This window comes from Parus major, chromosome Z, assembly GCF_001522545.3.
Source record: "Parus major isolate Abel chromosome Z, Parus_major1.1, whole genome shotgun sequence".
Taxonomy (NCBI): Eukaryota; Metazoa; Chordata; class Aves; order Passeriformes; family Paridae; genus Parus; species Parus major.
Genome location: NC_031799.1, coordinates 53197726 through 53212646, shown reverse-complemented (window position 1 = coordinate 53212646; position 14921 = coordinate 53197726). Strand labels below are relative to the sequence as shown.

Genomic DNA, 14921 nt, shown 5'->3' with positions numbered 1-14921 from the left:
CAAATACACTATTAAAACATGTTGCACAAGAAAAGTTTCCAGTTGTAACTGATTAAAATATGAAGATAATTGCTTTTCAATGGGTGAAGTGAACCAAGTTATTAGAATGTACATGTTAATATAAAGATAATTTCTCCTCTTAATTAGTATCAAGACTAACATTTGTCTAAGAGAAATCTGACCTCACCCAGTTAGTATTTACCTTTAAAGGCAATAAACCATACTGTCCTTCTCTGAAGAAGTCAATACTTGGCTTATTGTCAACATGATGAATAGTTAAATATAAATTTGTATAAGAATACATTGACAAACACCTGAAGAGAGAATTATGAGAAATGCAATTTGATTCATAAGCCAACATTTCTACCTTGTAACAAGACCTGATTGAATGTTATTTTTTAAAACTTTTACCTATTTTTTGGTTACTGATTTATGCACAAACGATTTCTATATTTTTCTGTATCAGATATGTTTATTGTTTGCATGATTTTGCTCAAGATAATTTCAACCTATTGTGAACAGTGGGTGAGTGTTTAAAAATTCAATACAAAATATGATTTTCCCATACAAGTGCCTGAGCAGGAAAAACCCTTTTTTCTTCTGTGAGAGGTTTAAATCATGCTATCTACAGATATAAATGACTGTAACTCCAATGTTAGCAGGCTTTGTAGTTTTGCAGAGTAACCTGGTCAGAACCCACCTCTCATACACCCAAGTAACCATATGCCATCTGAGATTCTTTCCCCTCTTAGATTTTTGTCAATCCTTTCATAACACAAAAACAGGATAAATTTGTTTGAGGGTTTTTGTTGTTTTTTTTTTTTAATTTTATTTTGTCTAAACAGTGGATATATACCAACAAAAGAAGATTGCATGGTATTTACTTAACCTCAACATCTTTATCATCTTTTTCTTCCTTCACCACTATGAAAAAACTCAGTCATTCCTTTTGCAGAGTATGCATCTGTTGGTAGGCACTTGGTGAAGAAGATTACATTTTAAGTCTTTACATTTCATGAGTGCAATACTGCATGCTTAAAAACCATATCTTTGATATTTAATGGTGTCATTTAACACCTGAATGGGCCACAGCCAGGAATAAAATTTACTTCTGTTTGACTAACAGGTTTGATTTTGCCAGGAGTGTGACCAGATAAATAGAAGGTGATTAAAATTAATGAAGCTGTGAAAACCTTGAAAGCCTCAGCTAAACAGAGAATTTTTAAGCCTGGTGAGTTCTCAAGTCTTAAGAGGGCTGAATGAAATTCTTACCAATTTCTTCACACTAGTACATGCAAAGACAAAACAGCTGAGTTCCATTGCCATGCACTTTTCCTGTATTGAAGACAACAATCTTTTTCCCCCTCAGGTTTCACACTAAAATGAAACAATCAACTCCCTAGAATGAAATGCTGTCAGCTTTCAAGCTGGAGTTTCATCTTGGTAAGTCAACATGCCAGCCAAAAAGCAAGGAGCTTGTGAGCTCTTCCACCACAAGAGGCTTGGGTGAATGAGAGATGGAAGATGAGTCTTCCAGCAATTCACTAGTCTTTTACTTCTGTGATTTGATCATCACTGGCCTTCATGCATTTATACTGAGCAGGCCATTAATATTATATTGAATAACAGCTTAATAGAACCTTGAGCTCCACAAAGTCCTTTTGTCTATGTTACTGCTACTTTAGGATGATGAAACTTCACTTGTGAAGTTTGAGCTCTTACCTGTGTAGGATTCTACTGTCTTCTCTTTATTATGGCATGGGAATGTAGAAACTACCAGGAGGAAGTCCTGAAAAGGAGTAACTGAGTATCTTTTGTTCCCCAAAAAACTCAGTTAATCACAATGGCCAAAATTAACTTCATGAAGTATGCAAAGGAATTTTTCTCTTTCCTACCTGTTTGCTCTCATGAGCCAAGTTGCCAGCTTTGGTCCTGGAGATCTTCCAGAGATGAGTGCACTTTATTCTATCTATCTTGAGCTTCATATTCACTGGTAAATATTTTACTCTCATCTGCATATTCCGAAATTAAAATGTAAAAATTACCCCTCCCTGAAGTATTTAATTAATGAGGTGATAAAAAATGTTCCTTTTGAGTAAAGTCCAGCGACAATGATCAAGGAAAATTGGACCTTATTGCCCATTTTAATTTCCTGAATGACCCAATGACGGATTGATATATTTCATATTTTGTAGTAATTTCTAAGTATGCCATGCAAAAATTACGGTGATTTATTTGGTAAAGCACACAACAAACTATATACATCCTACCAAATCTACAAAACAATCTGTCAGAAGCAAGTAGTCCTTTGGAACGCAATGGATTGTGATTGCCGTGAAGATTTCTCTTCTGCTTTTTCGTAGTGACAGGACTTGGCTGTACTTAAAAGTGTAGCTCTTGTTTTCTGGGTGAAGCAAATTGATGCTAGAAAATCACCTAACATGTAGATGGGCATTTACACATAAATTGCATGGGAGTAAATGAAAATTTCACAGGCTGAAGTCTGATAACAAACTTGAGAGCCGTGTGACCTCATCCAGAGGAGTTTGGCATGCTGAGAGTCAGTTCCACTCTATGTATGTTGTACACAGCAGAGTTTAACCACATTTGTAAAAAGTGTTGGGTTCTTCCTCACTGGCTCTGACTAATCAAATTAATAAGATCCAGCATAACATCACTTTTTTTTTCTTAAAAAGAAAATCATGGGTTCAGACACTAGGATATGGGCTACATCAAAAAGGAAAAGAGTCAGTATTGAAAGAGCTCAGATAAAATTTAGACATGAACTTCAAGTCTTATTCGAGAAGAAAACAGGCTTGATATTCACCCGACCTTTATTGCTGCAGCATCCAGCAAAGTAAATCCCAGGTCTGAAAATCCATGTGCAGTAATTTTTAAATTATTGGATTTTTGTTCCAATTTGGGATGTTGTGACTCATGCCCTATTTGATCCAATTAATATGGAAATTAAGAATGAGGTTAAAACAAATCATCTCCCACCAACAAACACACTCAGATAAAAAGATCTGAAAATGTATTCTCCCACTGCTTTTATAAAAGCATGCTGTGACTCTTATACAGTGGTCTGAAATTAGTGATACATGCCTAAAGCCCTCAGTAAATAAAGCATTCCAGAAGAAGGTAGGGTGTCGTGGTATTTCTCATAGTCTTTAGTATTTGCTTTCAAATCAATTTTTTGCATGGAAATTGTAGGATCAGGTTTCTCAAACATTGGAACATCCAAGGTCACTAACACCAGGTTCAGGATTACATCTGAGATCCACACTGAAGTATTTCAACAGTAAATTTGCAAAAAAAAAATATGTTTTTTATTAAAGCTGAATACTAACTAAAAATCAGACATTAAAATTATACTACAGTTTGCAAATGTCTATGTCTTTTTATCTTTTGGGAGATTCCTTGTAATTTGTGTTAGATTTACTATAATTATTTAAGCATATGAATTTTAGAATAAATCATTAAGGTAATATTTGGTTAGAAATTATGAATTTGCCATTGATTATGAAATCATTCTTTCTTGAGATGAAACTTTAAAGAGGTTCATCTGAGAAGCTGAAAGAGCTTAGGGAACACAAAGCTCAGCTGACTGATTTTGCATACCTTCATTAGCACAAACTTTGTATTGCCTGCAGAAATCAACATTTTTACATTCAAATCTTCTCCAGCTTAGGGAGAAGCATTATGGTGCTAAATTTGTACATGGAAATATCTCTGGATAACGTTCTGAATTAATGTATCTGAAGGCATTGGAATTTGTTACACTGCATTGCATGGAAGTCTGTAACTCAAAATCAGACTCTGAAGAATAGAAATGGAGACAATAAATGTCTTTCTCAATCTTCCATTAAAAAAATTCAAGGATTTTGAACACATTTTGCACAAGCTGATTAGAAGAATGAATCTTAATAAAGGCTTTATAGAGAAGTTCTTAATTTGCAGCTTACTACTTGTAAGAATATTAGCCTTTTAGGATGAAATTGTTGTTATAGGAATTTTACTGAGTTTTTTGATAAAGAATATTTATAAAAATAGAAAGTGAGTATTCACAAACCACCCTGCTGTTTTTTGCATATCTTTAAAATATTAATATTTCATCTTTTCCTCAACTTCGAAAAAATTGTGTCCTTTTTTATAATAATGCCAATTATCCTGACGTGTTTTGTGTGAAAGCAATAAGGGTTCCAGGGTATCAGGAAAAAAACAAAAAAAAACAAAAAAACCCCCTCATCTAAAAATATTTTCACAGACACTTTCTTTACCAGGTAGGAGATTTTGTTCCAGGCAAACACTGCCTGTTTTTGACTGAGAGACTCATGCTTATACACAGATGTGTATAATTCCCCTCCTGCTTGAGACCTGATGATCTCGTAAGTGCATGACAGACAGAGGGTTGAAGCACGAAGTCTGTATCCAGGAAAACTCCCACTGCACACCCAGGGTTTAACAACTTCAGAGGAAGCTTTGTCAGCAGCTGTAAGACAGGAATTATCGTTGCCTCATGACAGTATAGGCATCAGCAAGTCACCCTCCATTCAGTTTTGACCCAATAATTCATTTTTATGAAACTCCAGACATTAAATGTTTGATTCTGTGACTCAATGTAGTTGTTCTCTCAGAATTTCCATGTGGAAATTTCTCTCCAGGTTTTTAAATGTCTGTTCTAAAATGGTTTCTTTAGACTGAGATTTGCTATTTCAAATAAGGATTTTCCTGGTCTAAAAAAGGGGAATGGAATTTGAAGTAGAAAAGGCTAAACTCTAACAGATATATTAAATTATATTTAATTGAACCTTAGTGATCAGGTGTTTTCAGAAGCATTTTTTTTCTAAAAAACCAAACCCAAAACACAGCTATAAAACCATTTACAGTGACTATGTTTTTTCAAGAATAAAGAGTTTATATGATGAAATTAACATGTCTGAAATACATCAGATATCACTAATGGATAGTGACTCAGCAGGCTAGGTAGAACTAGATTAAACTAGATCAAACTATTCTTGTTTAATGAGGCTCTTCTCATGTTTATCTTCACCACAAAGAAAAGCATATGCATGTTTGAGCATTAAAGTCATCCTCTCAGAAAGCCATGAGGTCATTTAAATAGAAGGACTTGAATATTTTTTTTTAATGTAATAATATTAAGGATTTAAAAAGTAAAAAAATTCAGAATCTTGAAATGTCATTTCTCCTAGTGAGCATTCATAAAGGATTATTTTAACAATACATGTGACAGTTAAAGAAAGGGTATTTCCTTCCGTTGAAAGATCATTCGTGAGACATCATTGGAGAAAGAGATTAAATTGATTGCATCGATTGAAATGCAACACAGGAATTTCACCCTAACTCCATCTTTTGAGAAACAATAATAAAATAAATCTTACCAGTTGCCAGTGAGTAAAGGCATTCATTCTTCAGTGATTGATCACTGAAAAAGGTCTTTCAGGGGATTTTTCTGCAAAGCACTCTCTTTGTGCGTCTTTTCTACAGTGGCCATTTATTTTTCTCTTGGCAAATTAAAATTTTCAATAAATTCATTATTCTCATTTGGACTCTATTTCAAGCCATTGTTTGTTTGGTTCCATTCTTGAAAAGATAGAAGTGTGCCCTGACATTTAAAAAAAACTTGTGGAGATTCATTCAAACAGAGTGTCAATATTCCATTGAGAAATTGCAGCCACAAAGAGCAAACCAGTGACAGAAGAGTGTGAACAGCAGGTCGCTCACGGATAAGGGTGAAACCGTAGCCATGTCCTCCAGAGCTGAGGCACAGCAGGGTGCTCTCTCTGACGTGGTCTCAGAGCATCCTGTTGTGCCTCACTGCTGCAGGGACATATGGTGTCTGAATTCCTCATCTTTATAATGTCATATCTCACTCTTAATACTGTCTTGTATAAGAAGAATAGAGAACAGAGCACTGCCAGGGAGCTCCTATAATCTGCCTACCTGGAGTGCTCATCCTTAGAACAGCAAAAGCTTGAACACATCGAAAGTCAGGAGTGTTAGAAGGCAGACGTAAAACCAGAGAATTTATAATGCAATTACTTAAACATTAATGGGTTAAAAGATGTGATGTGTGAAAGCTGTTATGTTTTAAGTGTCAGGGCAGATGCAGCACAAATTTATGCTTGCCACCCTGATGTGAAAACAATCAGAAAATGAACTGCAGAGCAGGATTGCTTTTTAGATTCAATTAAAACATGGGCATATGTGTCTGTATGCATTTTTCTCAATTACTTCTACTTTTCTCTTTGGGCAATTCTAGCTGCATTGCACTTGGGGAAAAAAGAAAAAAGAGATAGAGTATTAAATTCAGGTAAATGTCATTCTCTGCAGTAATTGTAGGAAGAACTGTTCCTGAATATCAACATGGAAGATAATTAATATGGTTTTTCCTATTTGCTATCATATTCTGCATTTACTGTGAGCATGCCAATAGCCTGGATTCACTCCCAGAATGTAGGTTTGGGGGGGAAAAAGTTGTTTCCTAATAGAATTAAAATCATAAACTGCAGAAATGAAGACTTAAAATTTCAAGCCCCGAATGGGCCAAGGGACAGAAAACACCAGCACAGGAGAAGGAATCATCTTGCATCTGATCTGGTAAAACTGTTGAAAATGTAAGAAAATTGCAGTCACATTCCCTGCAGCATTAATATGTTTTTTCAGGAATTGGCATATCATCTCCAACATGCCAATGTTACTTCTCACTGAAATACACTTTAAAATCCACAAATTGATATTAATGAAATAGGGAGAAACAAGACAATTCTTCATCAATCAGTCTTTTCCAAACTGGTGAAATCAAATTTCTGATTTCAAATCCAAATACACTGGTTAAGGTGTATCTCCTAGTACACTCCTAGTGTATCAGTGAGGTTCTTGTTTAAGTCACACCCAGGTGCAGAAACAAATGTCTTTTCAGCCCCAGAGCCAGAGTTCTTGTCACCTTCCCCACTGAAGCAACAGTGGCATGGCAGATGAGTGCTAACCAAGTTGAAAAGTGGGCTGGTACTGCTCTGTCAACTCTGGTTTGTCGTCTTCTCACCCCCTTAGCCTGCTCTGTACTTCATCAGCCAGAGAAAATATGTGGAGGAAACCAAGTAATTGATAAGTCATGATTAATAGTATAGAAATTGTTGGATTTCTTCAACCTGTGTGTCATGAAAATCACTTGCTGTATAAATAAATTGTCAAGAAGAAAGTTGAGGTTCTTCTTACCAGTACTTGTAACTCAAAAACCATTTCTTGATTTATGAAGGAAATTCTTCTGCTTACACAGATACAGTAACAAAAATAACCTTTCAGACATCCATCTGTAATGCCAAACTCTATGAAAGCTACAAGAGTTCCCAGCTGTTTGACAATGAAAGAAGCAGCACATTTTCCTAAAATCGTGTCTCACTACTTGAAGGTATTTGATTTAGAAAAGTTGACATCTGCCTTGTTACTACCCAACTTCTTCAGGATGACCTTCTCTTTCCTTTCAGATGTGTACCAAAGCACTGAGAATAGCATGAAGATAAATCATTGTCTCTCACATCAGACTTTCACCAATCAATGTTGACACCAAATTACCTGGTTTCAAGTGAGCCCCTGCGACCTGTATGCTGACATTTAAAATGCTAAAAATCACAAGCCAAGATATCAAAAAATGCTAAGTTTAAGAACTACTCATATGACCCTCTATTATCTAGAATTAACGCCGTGGGGATATGGTTTTACCTGATGTCTCTTATTACATCCTCTTCAGTCCAAAATATCATCCATATTTTACTTCCAAGCTGTGCACGTTAGGAGGAATAATCTCTCCTTTACTGATGTCCATAATAGCTCATGGATTTAAGACTCCAAATCAGTCTTTACAGAAAGCGGGAAATGTTTGGCTGATACAAATGAATTTATGCACCACTCAGGATGGTGGTTTTCAAACTGTGAAGCTGTGCACAGCCTCTTGATGGTTTAGTCTGAAATTTCTTAATTCCCCAGGCAGTAGGAAGCACAATTAAAATTCTATCCCAGATAATTTGGACTATATAGAGGTTTATCCTTTTTCTTTATTTTAATGAAGAGCTGTCATTAGTAGGATGTTGCAGTAGAAAAACAGGTTTTACTGGTCCCATTTCTGCCTGCTTAATTAGGAAAACCAGCAAGAAAATAACATTCTTTTAAAATAACATTCTTAAAATAAACCATGACTATACCTTTCAGTTAAGCTTAAGGTTTACTGGAATTTTGAGGCAATTAGTCATTTAATATTGTGATAGAATTTCAAATCAATAGTTGAAATGTCACTAGCAAATAAAGAAAGCCATTTGGAAGAGATACAGGAGTTGTCAGACAAATGTCAATCTATGATAGTGTAAACATTAAATATGCCCAAAAATGAATGCAGTGATTACTTCAGGTTTGACAGGTAGGAAGGACTGTTGAATATACTCATGGTAAACACCATTATATTAACATTTATTCAGATAACATTGCTGCTTGAACCGCACCTGGTGTCTGTACAATCCAACCTCACTCATATACCTTCCATGTGCCACTGAAGAAGAAGTACTGCACACATAACCATATATTCCAATCAGGAGAAATGCCCAAAAGAATTGACGTGGAAAGATAAGTAACCTCATAACCAGTGATAGAGAATTCAGGGTAGTTTATTGTACCCTCATCATATGATGGGATTAATTGGCATTTTTATGATGAGCATATCCTGTGCAGAGCACAGTGGTATTTTTTTTCTAGCTCACAATCTAACCTACAATTTCTTCAGCAAAAATGAAGTCAAACACTGGTTGTTTAGGTGATTGTTAAAGGTCAGAAGCAGGGGAAAAAAGGTCTTTTCCTGTCAAATGGCAACTATTAATAGCTGTTCTTCATCATACTTTTTACAGTTGTACATCTCTTCATCTGATCTCCAAAACACACTATGAACAGTATGAAAACTTTCCATTGGACATTAGTAATATTTTCCACAAGAAATCTGAATCTGAGAATGTCTGTTATTGTGCCAAAATATTGTTCACTCTCAGCTGATTTATAAGCTGAGAACAAGCCTTTTTCCTGGCCATTCTTTTTTTATTTTATAGATACCATTATCAACAGTGTTACTACACTATTCTAAACATTATGAACTTTGGGTTTCATGAAAAAGGTGCAGGTGAAACCTTAACAATAAATGTGTAACCAAAGATAGAGATCATTATTTTTCCACACATCCCACATATAACTTAATTGATATAGCTCAGGGGGTTTTTTATGACATGCCCGTATCCCAGCCTTCTGCTAAGAGAACTGTTTGGCAATTGACTGAATTTTCCCACATATTTTTCTTTGTATGTGACTTGGTCCTGGTAATACGATGTCTCCTAGTTACTGTATCATCATGGCATCTCACACAACTATCTTCTAACACAGGGAATATTGCAGTAAAATAAGTGTATGATAGAGTAGGGAAGGCATTTCCATGTTCTCCTGTGATATTAAGACAGAAACATAGTGTATCATTAAAGTTGTGGAGATCCGTGGAAGTGCTGTATTTCTGTGATGACCAGTCTGTAGCTCACCAAATACTGTAGTGCCAGCTTTGGTGAAAGGTCTGTTGAGATGATTTCAAGTTACTTTTTTGCTCACTGACTTTTCAGGATATGAGACTGTTCTACGACCCATGCAGCCCCACTGTGCAAATGGGCTGAAATCGTGTTGTCTCCTCTGGGGTTTTCTGTAGGAAATTCATACCACTTCCTCATGTAAGTAGAGGCTACGGGGTCAAGCTCATACACGGTAAGTTTTATTTGCAGCTGGCAAGCATAGCCCCAGATTGAATTACAAGAACCAGAATATAACCTCTGTTTGAATGATGAAAGAGTACTTTGAGATCTGATTTACTTAGGAAATACTGCACCTAACTACTTTCAGTAATTTAGATTGTTTGACGGATATCTCTACCCCCACACAAGTACAACTGCTTTTGCTTATCTGCTGATTTAAAAGAGAGGTCAAATGTTCAGTCTTTCCTTGGAAGGAAATGTGAATTGTTTATGCTTGAGAGGAGGAACTGGGGTTATCTACACATTCTCATTGCTCCATTTGATTCACTGAGGAGAAGTGTTTTTGACTGGGGCAGCAGAAGCACCCAGCTGAAGCACAGAAAAAAAATCAGTTCTCCGGAGGGCAAATTCATGTGAAAGCAACATAAAAGGATGAACTGTTTGTGTGAGAGGAATCAATATTCACATGCAAATGAAGTCCCTGAAGTTTATGAAGCAGTCCCATGCTTAAATGACTCACTCTGGAATAATCACATGAAGGTTCAGCTCTAGTTTATTCTGCCACAGGGAGTTTTGAAAGTGCTCTTTACCCCTGAATTTTTTATGACTAAGGGTCTGAGGGAAAAGGGGGGCTTTAGGATCACTTATACATGATAACATGGTTTGCCCCAAAACTGGGAGTCTTTTGCAGTAAAACTCAAGGTTATGTTAAATATTTTGCACCTGCATTTCAAAAAACCTCTTTCAAGTCCTGCTAACATGTATTAGTCTTAAGTCGGTAGAGGGATGTAGATCAATAGTCAAGGGCAATCACAAAGGCTTTTTCAAGGACTTTTGAAAAAGGTTTCTCTGGAGCTTTGGACTCATTTCACAATAGCTGTCTGCACTACAAGAAGAGGGCATTTTCTTTTGAAAAAAAAAAAAAAAGCTAAGTAGAAGGGATGCACCACATTGAAAAATATGTGTTATTTGTAGAGCTCTCTGTTTTGAGCTATATTTTTTGTTTTGGTTTAAGTCTATTAACAAAGAGGGTGGACTCTTGTACTTTCAAAGACAAATGAGACTAGATTATATGGTGCCTTTCATCTCTAGAGCAGTTAGCTGGAGGGCAGCACAAAGTGTTTAGTCTAAAAATGAGTTTAAATGGCTTTATCTAAAATATATACATTGCTGAGTGGACTTTTCTGCTTTTTCCATTAAAAAAATATTATCTTTTTATAAGGATCTTTATGAATCTGCCTAATCATAAAAGGAGCACATTTCTCTCGCTTTACAAGGAACTTTGTAACTTTTAACAGATAAGAAAGTAAGTGAGCACTTTGAAGCAGCTAGTTTAACCATTAAAAATTAAATTTTAAGGTCCCAATCCAGCATCTACTGAATGTAATGGAGTCTGGAAATTGACTTCAGACCAAAGATTCACAAGCTGAGAAACTTAAAAGGCTCGTTCCTTCCATATTAAGAGTTTATGTCTCTTTCACAGAGTTTAAAAGCTGGAGATGATGAAATGGGATTGTCTGACCTCCTGGAAGTCTCACTACTGGCTGTCCATTAACATACACCTTTTGCAGCAGGCTACTTTCTCAGACATTCATATTATCGGGGCAGAGAAGGTCGTTTCCTTCTGCACTCAGATTCCAAATGAGGTACAGATATTTACTGTAAGGTACAGATATGAAATTGTGAGTGAATGGCTCTGACTTTAGTCAGAACTCAGGCTTTGTTCTCATCCACTGCACAGGTGTGCTCAGGCTTCATGCTCAGAGCCAAACTAAATATGTTCAGTGCCTTACCTACAATGCTCTGATGCTGGTCAGGCAATCATTAAAGTATAAGTTATTTACTGTAAATAGGGGGTCTCCTTATCCTAAAACTTGCTTTATTCTAACCAGTCCCTCCATGAAAACTTTGAATAATAATTCTGTAATTCATGTCCTTCCAGTTGTTGCAGGATATACAGGGCAGCTGTATATTTTTGTGTACATTATAAAGCTTGTATCTCTCCTACTCTTTCATTTCTTACATGAAATAGATATATACCTCATTAATAGCCATTGGTGTCCTCAATATATTCATTATTTTAATAAGTTAGAGATAAATTCCAGATAATGTTGTAAAACTATGCAGGTATTTCCAAAAAAAACCGAAGGGACTTCCCATTTTGCCTCTGGAAAAAATTAAGCAGGCTTTTTCAATAATTCCCAGAAGCACCATTTACCATAACAAATAATATCTTGCTTTGTTTTCTTTAATTTCCACAGAGCCAGGTTTGGAGCCTTTTGGATTCCTCCTGGGGGAATCTGCTCCTACAGCAAATACAGAAAACTTTCAAGAAAAACTGGAGCCTGCAGTTCTTCACTGCGAGACAGATCAGTCTTGATAAGCTGAGGAATAAGAAGGATGATTATCCCTTCTTCTATTCACATGCAACATTAAATACTCTCAGTTTAAACATGCCTGAATGTTTTCTTACCAAGAAGTGAGTCATCTTCACTGTTTTCTACTAACCATTAACCAATGCATGATCTGGAAGATCACACTGCTAGTGGCTGTGGCTGAACAAGGCAGCTAACCCATTTTGGTCTCAAGGATGTGTTTGGGTCCGCTCCTGAAAAGCAGCTCATGGTCACTGGAATATGCAATATATATGTATAGTAATGGACAGGTCAATATCACTATAGAAAGGTGGCACAGCAGAGGGGCTCAGTTCCTCTGAAGAAACGGTTGCTGAGTAAATGGCATGAGCTGGTGTTCTCCAAGTGGGGACATCCTACTCTTAAACTCCAATATTTATTCAGCTTGGTTCAGCTTCAGAGTGTGGATTTTGCATTAGAACACTTGCTAAGCAGATCTTTTCAAAGTCTACCATATTACATTTGCAGATGGCATCAGCTGAGTGGTGCTGTTGTCACTCCTGAGGACAAGATGCCATCCAGAGGGACCTGGACAAGCTCAGGGAGTGAACCCATGGGAACCTCATGAGCCAAGTACTCAAGGTGAAGCACAAGGTGCTGCACCTGGGTTTGGAACAGCCCCCAGTGTCAGTCCAGGCTGGGAATGAAGGTTTTGAGAGCACCCCAAAAAGGACTTGGTGGTGGTGGTGGATGAGAGGCTGGACATGACCCAGCCATGAGCATTCACAGCCCAGAGAGCCAAAACTGTCCTGGGCTGCATCCAAAGCAGTGTGGGCAGCAGGGGAGGGAGGGGATTGTGCCCCTCTGCTCTGCTCTGGTGAGACCCACCAGAGAAAGAAAATAAATTTCTTGTGAAGGTGGTGAGGCACAGAACAGGTTGCTCAGAGAAGTTGTGGCTGCCCTGTCGCTGGAGTGTTCAAGGCCAGATGGGATGGGGATCTGAACTACCTGGTGAGAGGTGGTCCTGCCACTGTGGGGAGTTTGAGGTCCTTTTTAACCCAGCCCATTCTGAGATTCTATGACTCAGGAATAGCACTTCTGAGAATAGACTAGAAAAGAAACTTTGGTTTACTTGGGTAAAATGGCAAGTAAAAGAATATCAATATACTGTAGTTCTTGTTCCAAGACTTGAAGTAAAATTTTCATTAAATTGAAAGTCTCACTCCAGGACTATTTCTTCATTTTAAGTTAGACTATCACTGAATGAAAAACTTCATAAATCATACCAGGAGGAGACATTGGTTAAGTCTTAATTTTCTTTTTTCTCTTTTTTTTTTTTTTTTTAATTTATTTTCCCCTAGGGAATTATCTAAACTCTGCCATTTTTGCTTTTACCTCCATTGCAGCTCATTCCAGCTGAATTAACTTTATGCTCCCTTTCACAAAACTTATACAAGGCAGGAGGAGGATTTCTCTACCCTTTATCTAACCTGAAATAGAAGTGTGGGATAAGGGATTTTTTTCAAAAGGATGTGTGTTTTATCTTCAGCAACCTGAGATTAAAAGTACTACCTGGATACAAGGCCCAAGATTACTACCAGAAAAGTGAGAACCATGTCTCCTCTACTAGTCATTATTCTAAATAAATAAATTCTCCTTTATAGCTGAAAAATCATGGGAGTTCTGGATCTTCAACAGATGGAGGAGTTGCTTCAAACCTCTTGGAAGGTACCTGGAACTTGGAAAATTGGTGGAATGACAAGTTTTCCTATTAGCTAATATAACTGTATATTCCCTTTTAGCATGCAGGGAAACAAGTCTGAGGTTCCTGGCTAATTCTGTGGATTCTAGGGGTGGAGAATAGAGGTCGGGTCACTAAGTCTGTCCACTCTGAGTGTCAAAAGGCACACACACACACCTTTCCTCCTGTTCTCAGACCTTTATATTATATCATAATATATACAATATAATATTATATATATATATATATATATATATATATATATATATACACACCTATATTACCTAATAAAATATATATATTACCGTTATAAAACTGACCCTTAAGAAGCTGCCAGTTTTGAAATTGACACCTCTAAGTATCTCTTTCTTAAAGATGCAGCTGTTTTAGTGTGGACAATTCTCTTCATACAAGAAGTGTTTAGCAGTCTAAAGTTTGGCAAATGTCTTGTGCCAATGGACTCCATTTTTTATCTTTCTCCTAATTTTGGGTGCAATTTTTGTGCTTTTCATTCCTAAAATAATAAAGACAGATCTTTATAACGTAACACACACACACAAAAAAATGTTGAATAGGGACACAAGTCTTTCCAAACTGTTAAAAAGGGGTAGTTCTCTCATTTTTCTCCATGCTTTTGAGCCAAAGTCTTTATGATTGATAATACCTGTTCTCCTATTGAGTTGCTATTGCTCAACATATACACAATACACAGTAACTAACTGGGTTTCTCAGCACCCAGATCAGAGATTATACATTGCTTTTCATTAGAATTTCTACTAACAGCTTATTCCTAGCTTTCAGAGGGTTTTCTAATTATGAGCATGAAACAAAACTCCTCACATAGAACTTTGACACTCCAAGATCATATATAATTCAAAATTTATTGAGGAAAAGTTCTTGGCTTTTCAGTTACATGTATAAAGCCTTTTTTTTTTCTTTTTTTTTTCTTTTTTTTTTTTTTAATTTATTTCCTGCTCTCTAAAAAGATTACATTTTTTGTTTCTGTAAAGAAGTAGGTTGTTTTTCCTGTCTAAC

The 14921-nt window shown here is 36.5% G+C and overlaps 1 long non-coding RNA gene across 1 annotated transcript; it reads left to right on the top strand.

The window, feature by feature from the left end:
* The first annotated feature begins 1130 nt into the window (after nucleotides 1–1130).
* On the top strand, nucleotides 1131–12417 carry LOC107215959. The gene is made up of 5 exons (XR_001525318.1): nucleotides 1131–1231; nucleotides 1370–1443; nucleotides 9666–9770; nucleotides 11275–11437; nucleotides 12053–12417. It is a non-coding gene; the product is annotated as an uncharacterized LOC107215959 (long non-coding RNA).
* The last annotated feature ends 2504 nt before the right edge of the window (nucleotides 12418–14921 follow it).